At 48.2% G+C, this 12,782-nt stretch overlaps 2 long non-coding RNA genes and 27 other non-coding genes across 30 annotated transcripts in view; 6 read left to right on the top strand and 23 right to left on the bottom strand.

The window, feature by feature from the left end:
- The window catches only part of LOC127979065 (uncharacterized), a 232,327-nt gene that overhangs the window by 80,967 nt on the left and 138,578 nt on the right, over positions 1–12,782 (top strand). The window lies entirely within an intron of this gene.
- The window catches only part of LOC127979064 (uncharacterized), a 298,949-nt gene that overhangs the window by 212,117 nt on the left and 74,050 nt on the right, over positions 1–12,782 (bottom strand). The window lies entirely within an intron of this gene.
- trnaq-uug (transfer RNA glutamine (anticodon UUG)) lies at positions 166–237 on the bottom strand. Its single transcript has one exon. It is a non-coding gene; the product is annotated as a tRNA-Gln (tRNA).
- trnaf-gaa (transfer RNA phenylalanine (anticodon GAA)) lies at positions 373–445 on the bottom strand. Its single transcript has one exon. It is a non-coding gene; the product is annotated as a tRNA-Phe (tRNA).
- trnai-aau (transfer RNA isoleucine (anticodon AAU)) lies at positions 552–625 on the bottom strand. Its single transcript has one exon. It is a non-coding gene; the product is annotated as a tRNA-Ile (tRNA).
- On the bottom strand, positions 723–794 carry trnap-ugg (transfer RNA proline (anticodon UGG)). The gene has a single exon. It is a non-coding gene; the product is annotated as a tRNA-Pro (tRNA).
- trnaa-agc (transfer RNA alanine (anticodon AGC)) lies at positions 1,731–1,803 on the top strand. The gene has a single exon. It is a non-coding gene; the product is annotated as a tRNA-Ala (tRNA).
- On the bottom strand, positions 2,660–2,731 carry trnaq-uug (transfer RNA glutamine (anticodon UUG)). Its single transcript has one exon. It is a non-coding gene; the product is annotated as a tRNA-Gln (tRNA).
- Positions 2,867–2,939, bottom strand: trnaf-gaa (transfer RNA phenylalanine (anticodon GAA)). The gene has a single exon. It is a non-coding gene; the product is annotated as a tRNA-Phe (tRNA).
- On the bottom strand, positions 3,046–3,119 carry trnai-aau (transfer RNA isoleucine (anticodon AAU)). Its single transcript has one exon. It is a non-coding gene; the product is annotated as a tRNA-Ile (tRNA).
- Positions 3,217–3,288, bottom strand: trnap-ugg (transfer RNA proline (anticodon UGG)). Its single transcript has one exon. It is a non-coding gene; the product is annotated as a tRNA-Pro (tRNA).
- On the top strand, positions 4,225–4,297 carry trnaa-agc (transfer RNA alanine (anticodon AGC)). The gene has a single exon. It is a non-coding gene; the product is annotated as a tRNA-Ala (tRNA).
- On the bottom strand, positions 5,154–5,225 carry trnaq-uug (transfer RNA glutamine (anticodon UUG)). Its single transcript has one exon. It is a non-coding gene; the product is annotated as a tRNA-Gln (tRNA).
- On the bottom strand, positions 5,361–5,433 carry trnaf-gaa (transfer RNA phenylalanine (anticodon GAA)). Its single transcript has one exon. It is a non-coding gene; the product is annotated as a tRNA-Phe (tRNA).
- trnai-aau (transfer RNA isoleucine (anticodon AAU)) lies at positions 5,540–5,613 on the bottom strand. Its single transcript has one exon. It is a non-coding gene; the product is annotated as a tRNA-Ile (tRNA).
- On the bottom strand, positions 5,711–5,782 carry trnap-ugg (transfer RNA proline (anticodon UGG)). The gene has a single exon. It is a non-coding gene; the product is annotated as a tRNA-Pro (tRNA).
- On the top strand, positions 6,719–6,791 carry trnaa-agc (transfer RNA alanine (anticodon AGC)). Its single transcript has one exon. It is a non-coding gene; the product is annotated as a tRNA-Ala (tRNA).
- Positions 7,547–7,620, bottom strand: trnai-aau (transfer RNA isoleucine (anticodon AAU)). Its single transcript has one exon. It is a non-coding gene; the product is annotated as a tRNA-Ile (tRNA).
- On the bottom strand, positions 7,718–7,789 carry trnap-ugg (transfer RNA proline (anticodon UGG)). Its single transcript has one exon. It is a non-coding gene; the product is annotated as a tRNA-Pro (tRNA).
- trnaa-agc (transfer RNA alanine (anticodon AGC)) lies at positions 8,726–8,798 on the top strand. The gene has a single exon. It is a non-coding gene; the product is annotated as a tRNA-Ala (tRNA).
- On the bottom strand, positions 9,655–9,726 carry trnaq-uug (transfer RNA glutamine (anticodon UUG)). The gene has a single exon. It is a non-coding gene; the product is annotated as a tRNA-Gln (tRNA).
- Positions 9,862–9,934, bottom strand: trnaf-gaa (transfer RNA phenylalanine (anticodon GAA)). The gene has a single exon. It is a non-coding gene; the product is annotated as a tRNA-Phe (tRNA).
- Positions 10,041–10,114, bottom strand: trnai-aau (transfer RNA isoleucine (anticodon AAU)). Its single transcript has one exon. It is a non-coding gene; the product is annotated as a tRNA-Ile (tRNA).
- trnap-ugg (transfer RNA proline (anticodon UGG)) lies at positions 10,212–10,283 on the bottom strand. Its single transcript has one exon. It is a non-coding gene; the product is annotated as a tRNA-Pro (tRNA).
- On the top strand, positions 11,220–11,292 carry trnaa-agc (transfer RNA alanine (anticodon AGC)). Its single transcript has one exon. It is a non-coding gene; the product is annotated as a tRNA-Ala (tRNA).
- Positions 12,149–12,220, bottom strand: trnaq-uug (transfer RNA glutamine (anticodon UUG)). Its single transcript has one exon. It is a non-coding gene; the product is annotated as a tRNA-Gln (tRNA).
- trnaf-gaa (transfer RNA phenylalanine (anticodon GAA)) lies at positions 12,356–12,428 on the bottom strand. The gene has a single exon. It is a non-coding gene; the product is annotated as a tRNA-Phe (tRNA).
- Positions 12,535–12,608, bottom strand: trnai-aau (transfer RNA isoleucine (anticodon AAU)). Its single transcript has one exon. It is a non-coding gene; the product is annotated as a tRNA-Ile (tRNA).
- On the bottom strand, positions 12,706–12,777 carry trnap-ugg (transfer RNA proline (anticodon UGG)). Its single transcript has one exon. It is a non-coding gene; the product is annotated as a tRNA-Pro (tRNA).

Below are 12,782 nucleotides of genomic sequence, written 5' to 3'. Positions count from 1 at the left end.
AAAAGTGGTCCCACCGCAATTTGAACTCGGATCACTGGATTCAGAGTGCTAACCATTACACCATGAAACCTTACCTGGAGCAGCCGTTGCTCACAGGGCCACAAAGACTGTCACCAGTGACAACCTAGTGCTGTTTTTATCTTTTCCTGCGGCAAGAAAGCACACAGGTTCCACCGAGATTCGAACTCAGATCGCTGGATTCAAAGCCCAGAGTGCTGACCATTACACCATGGAACCGAAACTGCTTGTTTGGTGGCCAACTGGGAAACAGATAGCTCCGTGGCAGTGGGGAAGCAGTTATACAGAGAAGTTGGAACCCAGTGATTTTTGGTCACTGGCCCGCCTCAAAAAACGGAAAAGAGTGGGAGATTTTGCCAAAACCCGGGATCGAACCAGGGACCTTTAGATCTTCAGTCTAACGCTCTCCCAACTGAGCTATTTCGGCCACAACAAGCTCCTGCTTAGCAAGCAGGGATTTCAGTGAGATCACCCTACTCTTTGTCACAGGAGAAGAGCAGAGCAGAGATGAGCCCCCAGACAATAAAAACAGCTGGCCAGTACGGGGATCGAACCCGCGACCTTGGCGTTATTAGCACAACGCTCTAACCATCTGAGCTAACCGGCCTCCCTTAGCCATCTGTCTCTACCCGATTGAATAAAAAACTGCCTCAATGTTAGGGAACGCAATGAGACCACAAAGCTTCACGTTTTATCGCGACCAAGGGCTCGTCCGGGATTTGAACCCGGGACCTCTCGCACCCAAAGCGAGAATCATACCCCTAGACCAACGAGCCTTCCTGCGCTGGGCCGAGAAAAAAGAGCTACTGCAGCATCAATAAAAGAAGGATCATGAACTAACGTGGAAGCAATCAAAGACCTCGAGACAGTGTTAAAGGCTAACGAACGCAAGTTGGCCTCTTAACTGACCTAAAAATGTGGCTGTATCTAACATGTAGAGGGATGTTAGGGAGGACAGCTGAAACTGTCAGATGTCACTTAGACCAGCGGTTCTCAATTCCAGTCCTCGAGCCCCCTGCTCTTCAGATTTTGTATGTTTCTCGTATAGCTTCAGACATTTGTTCCATTCAAACGTAAGTGCCCTGAGAAGTGGACATCACATGACATCCCTCCGTGATTCAAGTTCAGAGCGTATGTGTACGTTCAGTTCAAAGTGACTAACACAGAGGTGTACAGAGGTATACAGAGGTATATGATGTCACACTTGTCCATGTGTGAAGACGTTGCGCAGCGCAAATCCGTGAACCAATGTTCCTAAGTGAAGTAAACTTCGACGGATTTCCCCTGCTCAGGGAGTGGGGAGCAATGAACACTGTGTAGGGACCATGTCAATCGCAAGGAGCTCACTTCTAATGAGCTGATTATCCAAATCAGGTGTGCTAACAAAGAGAGACATGCAAAATATGCAGACCTTTGGGGAGCGAGGACTGGAATGGAGAACCGCTTCCTTATTCTTTAAGTCAGTGTGAGAAAAAGAGGTGAGAAGTTGTCTGCGTGACCCGAGTGATGCAAGGTGGTCTGCATAATACAAGAATCCGCACATGCATACTGGCGTAACAAGACCGAGAAGGTCCTTTAACACAAAAGCTAAATCTCTTTGTTAATTCGACAACACAATCGCGGCCAGTGCAAAGGTGCAAGCCCAGAGGAGGGACGGCCTCTTTGGATCAAGCCGGTCATTCGCAGCTATGCTCGTCATTCTTGAAAGGCCAGGGGAATTAGCTCAAATGGTAGAGCGCTCGCTTAGCATGCGAGAGGTAGCGGGATCGATGCCCGCATTCTCCAAGTTGGCTCCTGCCCTTTTACTCACACATCCCTAAATCAGTGGTTTTCAATCCTGTCCTGGAGGCATCCCTGCCCTGCACATTTTGCATTTCCCCTCATCTAACACACCAGTTTCAAATCATCAGCTCATTAATAGAGACTGCAAGACCTGATTTGGGTGTGTCTAATAAGGGAGACATACGAAATGTTCAGGACAGGGTTGCCTCCAGGAAAGGTTTGAAAACCATTGCCCTAAAGAGACCGACTGAGCACTGACGCAATGCTGCGACACTCCCACGTTAGCTTTTTTTGGGGCTCACAGCTGCCAAAAAGTATTTCAGACATGGTCCTGTGCAAATTGGTTGCAAAACATTGCCATTTTACACACAGTTCCCTAAAGCAGTGGTTTTCAAACCTGTCCTGGAGGCACCCCTGCCCTACACATTTTGAATGTTTCCCTCATCTATCACACCTGTTTCAAATCATCAACTCATTGATAGAGACCGCAAGACCTTATTTGGGTGTGTCTAATAAGGCAGACAATCAAACTGTGCAGGGCAGGGTGCCTCCAGGACAGGTTCGAGAACCAGTGCCCTAAAGAGACCGACTGGGCATCGATGCAATGCTGCCACAGTCTCTACGTTAGTTAATTTTTTTGGACTCAAAGCTGCCAAAAAGTATTTCAGACATGGTCCTGCGCAAATTGGTTGCAAAAAGTGGTCCCACCGCAATTTGAACTCGGATCACTGGATTCAGAGTGCTAACCATTACACCATGAAACCTTACCTGGAGCAGCCGTTGCTCACAGGGCCACAAAGACTGTCACCAGTGACAACCTAGTGCTGTTTTTATCTTTTCCTGCGGCAAGAAAGCACACAGGTTCCACCGAGATTCGAACTCAGATCGCTGGATTCAAAGCCCAGAGTGCTGACCATTACACCATGGAACCGAAACTGCTTGTTTGGTGGCCAACTGGGAAACAGATAGCTCCGTGGCAGTGGGGAAGCAGTTATACAGAGAAGTTGGAACCCAGTGATTTTTGGTCACTGGCCCGCCTCAAAAAACGGAAAAGAGTGGGAGATTTTGCCGAAACCCGGGATCGAACCAGGGACCTTTAGATCTTCAGTCTAACGCTCTCCCAACTGAGCTATTTCGGCCACAACAAGCTCCTGCTTAGCAAGCAGGGATTTCAGTGAGATCACCCTACTCTTTGTCACAGGAGAAGAGCAGAGCAGAGATGAGCCCCCAGACAATAAAAACAGCTGGCCAGTACGGGGATCGAACCCGCGACCTTGGCGTTATTAGCACCACGCTCTAACCATCTGAGCTAACCGGCCTCCCTTAGCCGTCTGTCTCTACCCGATTGAATAAAAAACTGCCTCAATGTTAGGGAACGCAATGAGACCACAAAGCTTCACGTTTTATCGCGACCAAGGGCTCGTCCGGGATTTGAACCCGGGACCTCTCGCACCCAAAGCGAGAATCATACCCCTATACCAACGAGCCTTCCTGCGCTGGGCCGAGAAAAAAGAGCTACTGCAGCATCAATAAAAGAAGGAACATGAACTAACGTGGAAGCAATCAAAGACCTCGAGACAGTGTTAAAGGCTAACGAACGCAAGTTGGCCTCTTAACTGACCTAAAAATGTGGCTGTATCTAACATGTAGAGGGATGTTAGGGAGGACAGCTGAAACTGTCAGATGTCACTTAGACCAGCGGTTCTCAATTCCAGTCCTCGAGCCCCCTGCTCTTCAGATTTTGTATGTTTCTCGTATAGCTTCAGACATTTGTTCCATTCAAACGTAAGTGCCCTGAGAAGTGGACATCACATGACATCCCTCCTTGATTCAAGTTCAGAGCGTATGTGTACGTTCAGTTCAAAGTGACTAACACAGAGGTGTACAGAGGTATACAGAGGTATATGATGTCACACTTGTCCATGTGTGAAGACGTTGCGCAGCGCAAATCCGTGAACCAATGTTCCTAAGTGAAGTAAACTTCGACGGATTTCCCCTGCTCAGGGAGTGGGGAGCAATGAACACTGTGTAGGGACCATGTCAATCGCAAGGAGCTCACTTCTAATGAGCTGATTATCCAAATCAGGTGTGCTAACAAAGAGAGACATGCAAAATATGCAGACCTTTGGGGAGCGAGGACTGGAATGGAGAACCGCTTCCTTATTCTTTAAGTCAGTGTGAGAAAAAGAGGTGAGAAGTTGTCTGCGTGACCCGAGTGATGCAAGGTGGTCTGCATAATACAAGAATCCGCACATGCATACTGGCGTAACAAGACCGAGAAGGTCCTTTAACACAAAAGCTAAATCTCTTTGTTAATTCGACAACACAATCGCGGCCAGTGCAAAGGTGCAAGCCCAGAGGAGGGACGGCCTCTTTGCATCAAGCCGGTCATTCGCAGCTATGCTCGTCATTCTTGAAAGGCCAGGGGAATTAGCTCAAATGGTAGAGCGCTCGCTTAGCATGCGAGAGGTAGCGGGATCGATGCCCGCATTCTCCAAGTTGGCTCCTGCCCTTTTACTCACACATCCCTAAATCAGTGGTTTTCAATCCTGTCCTGGAGGCATCCCTGCCCTGCACATTTTGCATTTCCCCTCATCTAACACACCAGTTTCAAATCATCAGCTCATTAATAGAGACTGCAAGACCTGATTTGGGTGTGTCTAATAAGGGAGACATACGAAATGTTCAGGACAGGGTTGCCTCCAGGAAAGGTTTGAAAACCATTGCCCTAAAGAGACCGACTGAGCACTGACGCAATGCTGCGACACTCCCACGTTAGCTTTTTTTGGGGCTCACAGCTGCCAAAAAGTATTTCAGACATGGTCCTGTGCAAATTGGTTGCAAAACATTGCCATTTTACACACAGTTCCCTAAAGCAGTGGTTTTCAAACCTGTCCTGGAGGCACCCCTGCCCTACACATTTTGAATGTTTCCCTCATCTATCACACCTGTTTCAAATCATCAACTCATTGATAGAGACCGCAAGACCTTATTTGGGTGTGTCTAATAAGGCAGACAATCAAACTGTGCAAGGCAGGGTGCCTCCAGGACAGGTTCGAGAACCAGTGCCCTAAAGAGACCGACTGGGCATCGATGCAATGCTGCCACAGTCTCTACGTTAGTTAATTTTTTTGGACTCAAAGCTGCCAAAAAGTATTTCAGACATGGTCCTGCGCAAATTGGTTGCAAAAAGTGGTCCCACCGCAATTTGAACTCGGATCACTGGATTCAGAGTGCTAACCATTACACCATGAAACCTTACCTGGAGCAGCCGTTGCTCACAGGGCCACAAAGACTGTCACCAGTGACAACCTAGTGCTGTTTTTATCTTTTCCTGCGGCAAGAAAGCACACAGGTTCCACCGAGATTCGAACTCAGATCGCTGGATTCAAAGCCCAGAGTGCTGACCATTACACCATGGAACCGAAACTGCTTGTTTGGTGGCCAACTGGGAAACAGATAGCTCCGTGGCAGTGGGGAAGCAGTTATACAGAGAAGTTGGAACCCAGTGATTTTTGGTCACTGGCCCGCCTCAAAAAACGGAAAAGAGTGGGAGATTTTGCCGAAACCCGGGATCGAACCAGGGACCTTTAGATCTTCAGTCTAACGCTCTCCCAACTGAGCTATTTCGTCCACAACAAGCTCCTGCTTAGCAAGCAGGGATTTCAGTGAGATCACCCTACTCTTTGTCACAGGAGAAGAGCAGAGCAGAGATGAGCCCCCAGACAATAAAAACAGCTGGCCAGTACGGGGATCGAACCCGCGACCTTGGCGTTATTAGCACCACGCTCTAACCATCTGAGCTAACCGGCCTCCCTTAGCCATCTGTCTCTACCCGATTGAATAAAAAACTGCCTCAATGTTAGGGAACGCAATGAGACCACAAAGCTTCACGTTTTATCGCGACCATGGGCTCGTCCGGGATTTGAACCCGGGACCTCTCGCACCCAAAGCGAGAATCATACCCCTAGACCAACGAGCCTTCCTGCGCTGGGCCGAGAAAAAAGAGCTACTGCAGCATCAATAAAAGAAGGAACATGAACTAACGTGGAAGCAATCAAAGACCTCGAGACAGTGTTAACGGCTAACGAACGCAAGTTGGCCTCTTAACTGACCTAAAAATGTGGCTGTATCTAACATGTAGAGGGATGTTAGGGAGGACAGCTGAAACTGTCAGATGTCACTTAGACCAGCGGTTCTCAATTCCAGTCCTCGAGCCCCCTGCTCTTCAGATTTTGTATGTTTCTCGTATAGCTTCAGACATTTGTTCCATTCAAACGTAAGTGCCCTGAGAAGTGGACATCACATGACATCCCTCCGTGATTCAAGTTCAGAGCGTATGTGTACGTTCAGTTCAAAGTGACTAACACAGAGGTGTACAGAGGTATACAGAGGTATATGATGTCACACTTGTCCATGTGTGAAGACGTTGCGCAGCGCAAATCCGTGAACCAATGTTCCTAAGTGAAGTAAACTTCGACGGATTTCCCCTGCTCAGGGAGTGGGGAGCAATGAACACTGTGTAGGGACCATGTCAATCGCAAGGAGCTCACTTCTAATGAGCTGATTATCCAAATCAGGTGTGCTAACAAAGAGAGACATGCAAAATATGCAGACCTTTGGGGAGCGAGGACTGGAATGGAGAACCGCTTCCTTATTCTTTAAGTCAGTGTGAGAAAAAGAGGTGAGAAGTTGTCTGCGTGACCCGAGTGATGCAAGGTGGTCTGCATAATACAAGAATCCGCACATGCATACTGGCGTAACAAGACCGAGAAGGTCCTTTAACACAAAAGCTAAATCTCTTTGTTAATTCGACAACACAATCGCGGCCAGTGCAAAGGTGCAAGCCCAGAGGAGGGACGGCCTCTTTGCATCAAGCCGGTCATTCGCAGCTATGCTCGTCATTCTTGAAAGGCCAGGGGAATTAGCTCAAATGGTAGAGCGCTCGCTTAGCATGCGAGAGGTAGCGGGATCGATGCCCGCATTCTCCAAGTTGGCTCCTGCCCTTTTACTCACACATCCCTAAATCAGTGGTTTTCAATCCTGTCCTGGAGGCATCCCTGCCCTGCACATTTTGCATTTCCCCTCATCTAACACACCAGTTTCAAATCATCAGCTCATTAATAGAGACTGCAAGACCTGATTTGGGTGTGTCTAATAAGGGAGACATACGAAATGTTCAGGACAGGGTTGCCTCCAGGAAAGGTTTGAAAACCATTGCCCTAAAGAGACCGACTGAGCACTGACGCAATGCTGCGACACTCCCACGTTAGCTTTTTTTGGGGCTCACAGCTGCCAAAAAGTATTTCAGACATGGTCCTGTGCAAATTGGTTGCAAAACATTGCCATTTTACACACAGTTCCCTAAAGCAGTGGTTTTCAAACCTGTCCTGGAGGCACCCCTGCCCTACACATTTTGAATGTTTCCCTCATCTATCACACCTGTTTCAAATCATCAACTCATTGATAGAGACCGCAAGACCTTATTTGGGTGTGTCTAATAAGGCAGACAATCAAACTGTGCAGGGCAGGGTGCCTCCAGGACAGGTTTGAAAACCAGTGCCCTAAAGAGACCGACTGGATCGAACCAGGGACCTTTAGATCTTCAGTCTAACGCTCTCCCAACTGAGCTATTTCGGCCACAACAAGCTCCTGCTTAGCAAGCAGGGATTTCAGTGAGATCACCCTACTCTTTGTCACAGGAGAAGAGCAGAGCAGAGATGAGCCCCCAGACAATAAAAACAGCTGGCCAGTACGGGGATTGAACCCGCGACCTTGGCGTTATTAGCACCACGCTCTAACCATCTGAGCTAACCGGCCTCCCTTAGCCATCTGTCTCTACCCGATTGAATAAAAAACTGCCTCAATGTTAGTGAACGCAATGAGACTACAAAGCTTCACGTTTTATCGCGACCAAGGGCTCGTCCGGGATTTGAACCCGGGACCTCTCGCACCCAAAGCGAGAATCATACCCCTAGACCAACGAGCCTTCCTGTGCTGGGCCGAGAAAAAAGAGCTACTGCAGCATCAATAAAAGAAGGAACATGAACTAACGTGGAAGCAATCAAAGACCTCGAGACAGTGTTAAAGGCTAACGAACGCAAGTTGGCCTCTTAACTGACCTAAAAATGTGGCTGTATCTAACATGTAGAGGGATGTTAGGGAGGACAGCTGAAACTGTCAGATGTCACTTAGACCAGCGGTTCTCAATTCCAGTCCTCGAGCCCCCTGCTCTTCAGATTTTGTATGTTTCTCGTATAGCTTCAGACATTTGTTCCATTCAAACGTAAGTGCCCTGAGAAGTGGACATCACATGACATCCCTCCGTGATTCAAGTTCAGAGCGTATGTGTACGTTCAGTTCAAAGTGACTAACACAGAGGTGTACAGAGGTATACAGAGGTATATGATGTCACACTTGTCCATGTGTGAAGACGTTGCGCAGGGCAAATCCGTGAACCAATGTTCCTAAGTGAAGTAAACTTCGACGGATTTCCCCTGCTCAGGGAGTGGGGAGCAATGAACACTGTGTAGGGACCATGTCAATCGCAAGGAGCTCACTTCTAATGAGCTGATTATCCAAATCAGGTGTGCTAACAAAGAGAGACATGCAAAATATGCAGACCTTTGGGGAGCGAGGACTGGAATGGAGAACCGCTTCCTTATTCTTTAAGTCAGTGTGAGAAAAAGAGGTGAGAAGTTGTCTGCGTGACCCGAGTGATGCAAGGTGGTCTGCATAATACAAGAATCCGCACATGCATACTGGCGTAACAAGACCGAGAAGGTCCTTTAACACAAAAGCTAAATCTCTTTGTTAATTCGACAACACAATCGCGGCCAGTGCAAAGGTGCAAGCCCAGAGGAGGGACGGCCTCTTTGCATCAAGCCGGTCATTCGCAGCTATGCTCGTCATTCTTGAAAGGCCAGGGGAATTAGCTCAAATGGTAGAGCGCTCGCTTAGCATGCGAGAGGTAGCGGGATCGATGCCCGCATTCTCCAAGTTGGCTCCTGCCCTTTTACTCACACATCCCTAAATCAGTGGTTTTCAATCCTGTCCTGGAGGCATCCCTGCCCTGCACATTTTGCATTTCCCCTCATCTAACACACCAGTTTCAAATCATCAGCTCATTAATAGAGACTGCAAGACCTGATTTGGGTGTGTCTAATAAGGGAGACATACGAAATGTTCAGGACAGGGTTGCCTCCAGGAAAGGTTTGAAAACCATTGCCCTAAAGAGACCGACTGAGCACTGACGCAATGCTGCGACACTCCCACGTTAGCTTTTTTTGGGGCTCACAGCTGCCAAAAAGTATTTCAGACATGGTCCTGTGCAAATTGGTTGCAAAACATTGCCATTTTACACACAGTTCCCTAAAGCAGTGGTTTTCAAACCTGTCCTGGAGGCACCCCTGCCCTACACATTTTGAATGTTTCCCTCATCTATCACACCTGTTTCAAATCATCAACTCATTGATAGAGACCGCAAGACCTTATTTGGGTGTGTCTAATAAGGCAGACAATCAAACTGTGCAAGGCAGGGTGCCTCCAGGACAGGTTCGAGAACCAGTGCCCTAAAGAGACCGACTGGGCATCGATGCAATGCTGCCACAGTCTCTACGTTAGTTAATTTTTTTGGACTCAAAGCTGCCAAAAAGTATTTCAGACATGGTCCTGCGCAAATTGGTTGCAAAAAGTGGTCCCACCGCAATTTGAACTCGGATCACTGGATTCAGAGTGCTAACCATTACACCATGAAACCTTACCTGGAGCAGCCGTTGCTCACAGGGCCACAAAGACTGTCACCAGTGACAACCTAGTGCTGTTTTTATCTTTTCCTGCGGCAAGAAAGCACACAGGTTCCACCGAGATTCGAACTCAGATCGCTGGATTCAAAGCCCAGAGTGCTGACCATTACACCATGGAACCGAAACTGCTTGTTTGGTGGCCAACTGGGAAACAGATAGCTCCGTGGCAGTGGGGAAGCAGTTATACAGAGAAGTTGGAACCCAGTGATTTTTGGTCACTGGCCCGCCTCAAAAAACGGAAAAGAGTGGGAGATTTTGCCGAAACCCGGGATCGAACCAGGGACCTTTAGATCTTCAGTCTAACGCTCTCCCAACTGAGCTATTTCGGCCACAACAAGCTCCTGCTTAGCAAGCAGGGATTTCAGTGAGATCACCCTACTCTTTGTCACAGGAGAAGAGCAGAGCAGAGATGAGCCCCCAGACAATAAAAACAGCTGGCCAGTACGGGGATCGAACCCGCGACCTTGGCGTTATTAGCACCACGCTCTAACCATCTGAGCTAACCGGCCTCCCTTAGCCATCTGTCTCTACCCGATTGAATAAAAAACTGCCTCAATGTTAGGGAACGCAATGAGACCACAAAGCTTCACGTTTTATCGCGACCATGGGCTCGTCCGGGATTTGAACCCGGGACCTCTCGCACCCAAAGCGAGAATCATACCCCTAGACCAACGAGCCTTCCTGCGCTGGGCCGAGAAAAAAGAGCTACTGCAGCATCAATAAAAGAAGGATCATGAACTAACGTGGAAGCAATCAAAGACCTCGAGACAGTGTTAAAGGCTAACGAACGCAAGTTGGCCTCTTAACTGACCTAAAAATGTGGCTGTATCTAACATGTAGAGGGATGTTAGGGAGGACAGCTGAAACTGTCAGATGTCACTTAGACCAGCGGTTCTCAATTCCAGTCCTCGAGCCCCCTGCTCTTCAGATTTTGTATGTTTCTCGTATAGCTTCAGACATTTGTTCCATTCAAACGTAAGTGCCCTGAGAAGTGGACATCACATGACATCCCTCCGTGATTCAAGTTCAGAGCGTATGTGTACGTTCAGTTCAAAGTGACTAACACAGAGGTGTACAGAGGTATACAGAGGTATATGATGTCACACTTGTCCATGTGTGAAGACGTTGCGCAGCGCAAATCCGTGAACCAATGTTCCTAAGTGAAGTAAACTTCGACGGATTTCCCCTGCTCAGGGAGTGGGGAGCAATGAACACTGTGTAGGGACCATGTCAATCGCAAGGAGCTCACTTCTAATGAGCTGATTATCCAAATCAGGTGTGCTAACAAAGAGAGACATGCAAAATATGCAGACCTTTGGGGAGCGAGGACTGGAATGGAGAACCGCTTCCTTATTCTTTAAGTCAGTGTGAGAAAAAGAGGTGAGAAGTTGTCTGCGTGACCCGAGTGATGCAAGGTGGTCTGCATAATACAAGAATCCGCACATGCATACTGGCGTAACAAGACCGAGAAGGTCCTTTAACACAAAAGCTAAATCTCTTTGTTAATTCGACAACACAATCGTGGCCAGTGCAAAGGTGCAAGCCCAGAGGAGGGACGGCCTCTTTGGATCAAGCCGGTCATTCGCAGCTATGCTCGTCATTCTTGAAAGGCCAGGGGAATTAGCTCAAATGGTAGAGCGCTCGCTTAGCATGCGAGAGGTAGCGGGATCGATGCCCGCATTCTCCAAGTTGGCTCCTGCCCTTTTACTCACACATCCCTAAATCAGTGGTTTTCAATCCTGTCCTGGAGGCATCCCTGCCCTGCACATTTTGCATTTCCCCTCATCTAACACACCAGTTTCAAATCATCAGCTCATTAATAGAGACTGCAAGACCTGATTTGGGTGTGTCTAATAAGGGAGACATACGAAATGTTCAGGACAGGGTTGCCTCCAGGAAAGGTTTGAAAACCATTGCCCTAAAGAGACCGACTGAGCACTGACGCAATGCTGCGACACTCCCACGTTAGCTTTTTTTGGGGCTCACAGCTGCCAAAAAGTATTTCAGACATGGTCCTGTGCAAATTGGTTGCAAAACATTGCCATTTTACACACAGTTCCCTAAAGCAGTGGTTTTCAAACCTGTCCTGGAGGCACCCCTGCCCTACACATTTTGAATGTTTCCCTCATCTATCACACCTGTTTCAAATCATCAACTCATTGATAGAGACCGCAAGACCTTATTTGGGTGTGTCTAATAAGGCAGACAATCAAACTGTGCAGGGCAGGGTGCCTCCAGGACAGGTTCGAGAACCAGTGCCCTAAAGAGACCGACTGGGCATCGATGCAATGCTGCCACAGTCTCTACGTTAGTTAATTTTTTTGGACTCAAAGCTGCCAAAAAGTATTTCAGACATGGTCCTGCGCAAATTGGTTGCAAAAAGTGGTCCCACCGCAATTTGAACTCGGATCACTGGATTCAGAGTGCTAACCATTACACCATGAAACCTTACCTGGAGCAGCCGTTGCTCACAGGGCCACAAAGACTGTCACCAGTGACAACCTAGTGCTGTTTTTATCTTTTCCTGCGGCAAGAAAGCACACAGGTTCCACCGAGATTCGAACTCAGATCGCTGGATTCAAAGCCCAGAGTGCTGACCATTACACCATGGAACCGAAACTGCTTGTTTGGTGGCCAACTGGGAAACAGATAGCTCCGTGGCAGTGGGGAAGCAGTTATACAGAGAAGTTGGAACCCAGTGATTTTTGGTCACTGGCCCGCCTCAAAAAACGGAAAAGAGTGGGAGATTTTGCCGAAACCCGGGATCGAACCAGGGACCTTTAGATCTTCAGTCTAACGCTCTCCCAACTGAGCTATTTCGGCCACAACAAGCTCCTGCTTAGCAAGCAGGGATTTCAGTGAGATCACCCTACTCTTTGTCACAGGAGAAGAGCAGAGCAGAGATGAGCCCCCAGACAATAAAAACAGCTGGCCAGTACGGGGATCGAACCCGCGACCTTGGCGTTATTAGCACCACGCTCTAACCATCTGAGCTAACCGGCCTCCCTTAGCCATCTGTCTCTACCCGATTGAATAAAAAACTGCCTCAATGTTAGTGAACGCAATGAGACTACAAAGCTTCACGTTTTATCGCGACCAAGGGCTCGTCCGGGATTTGAACCCGGGACCTCTCGCACCCAAAGCGAGAATCATACCCCTAGACCAACGAGCCTTCCT

The sequence above is a fragment of the Carassius gibelio genome, chromosome B19, assembly GCF_023724105.1.
Source record: "Carassius gibelio isolate Cgi1373 ecotype wild population from Czech Republic chromosome B19, carGib1.2-hapl.c, whole genome shotgun sequence".
NCBI lineage: Eukaryota > Metazoa > Chordata > Actinopteri > Cypriniformes > Cyprinidae > Carassius > Carassius gibelio.
This window is presented reverse-complemented; position numbering and strand designations above follow the sequence as displayed.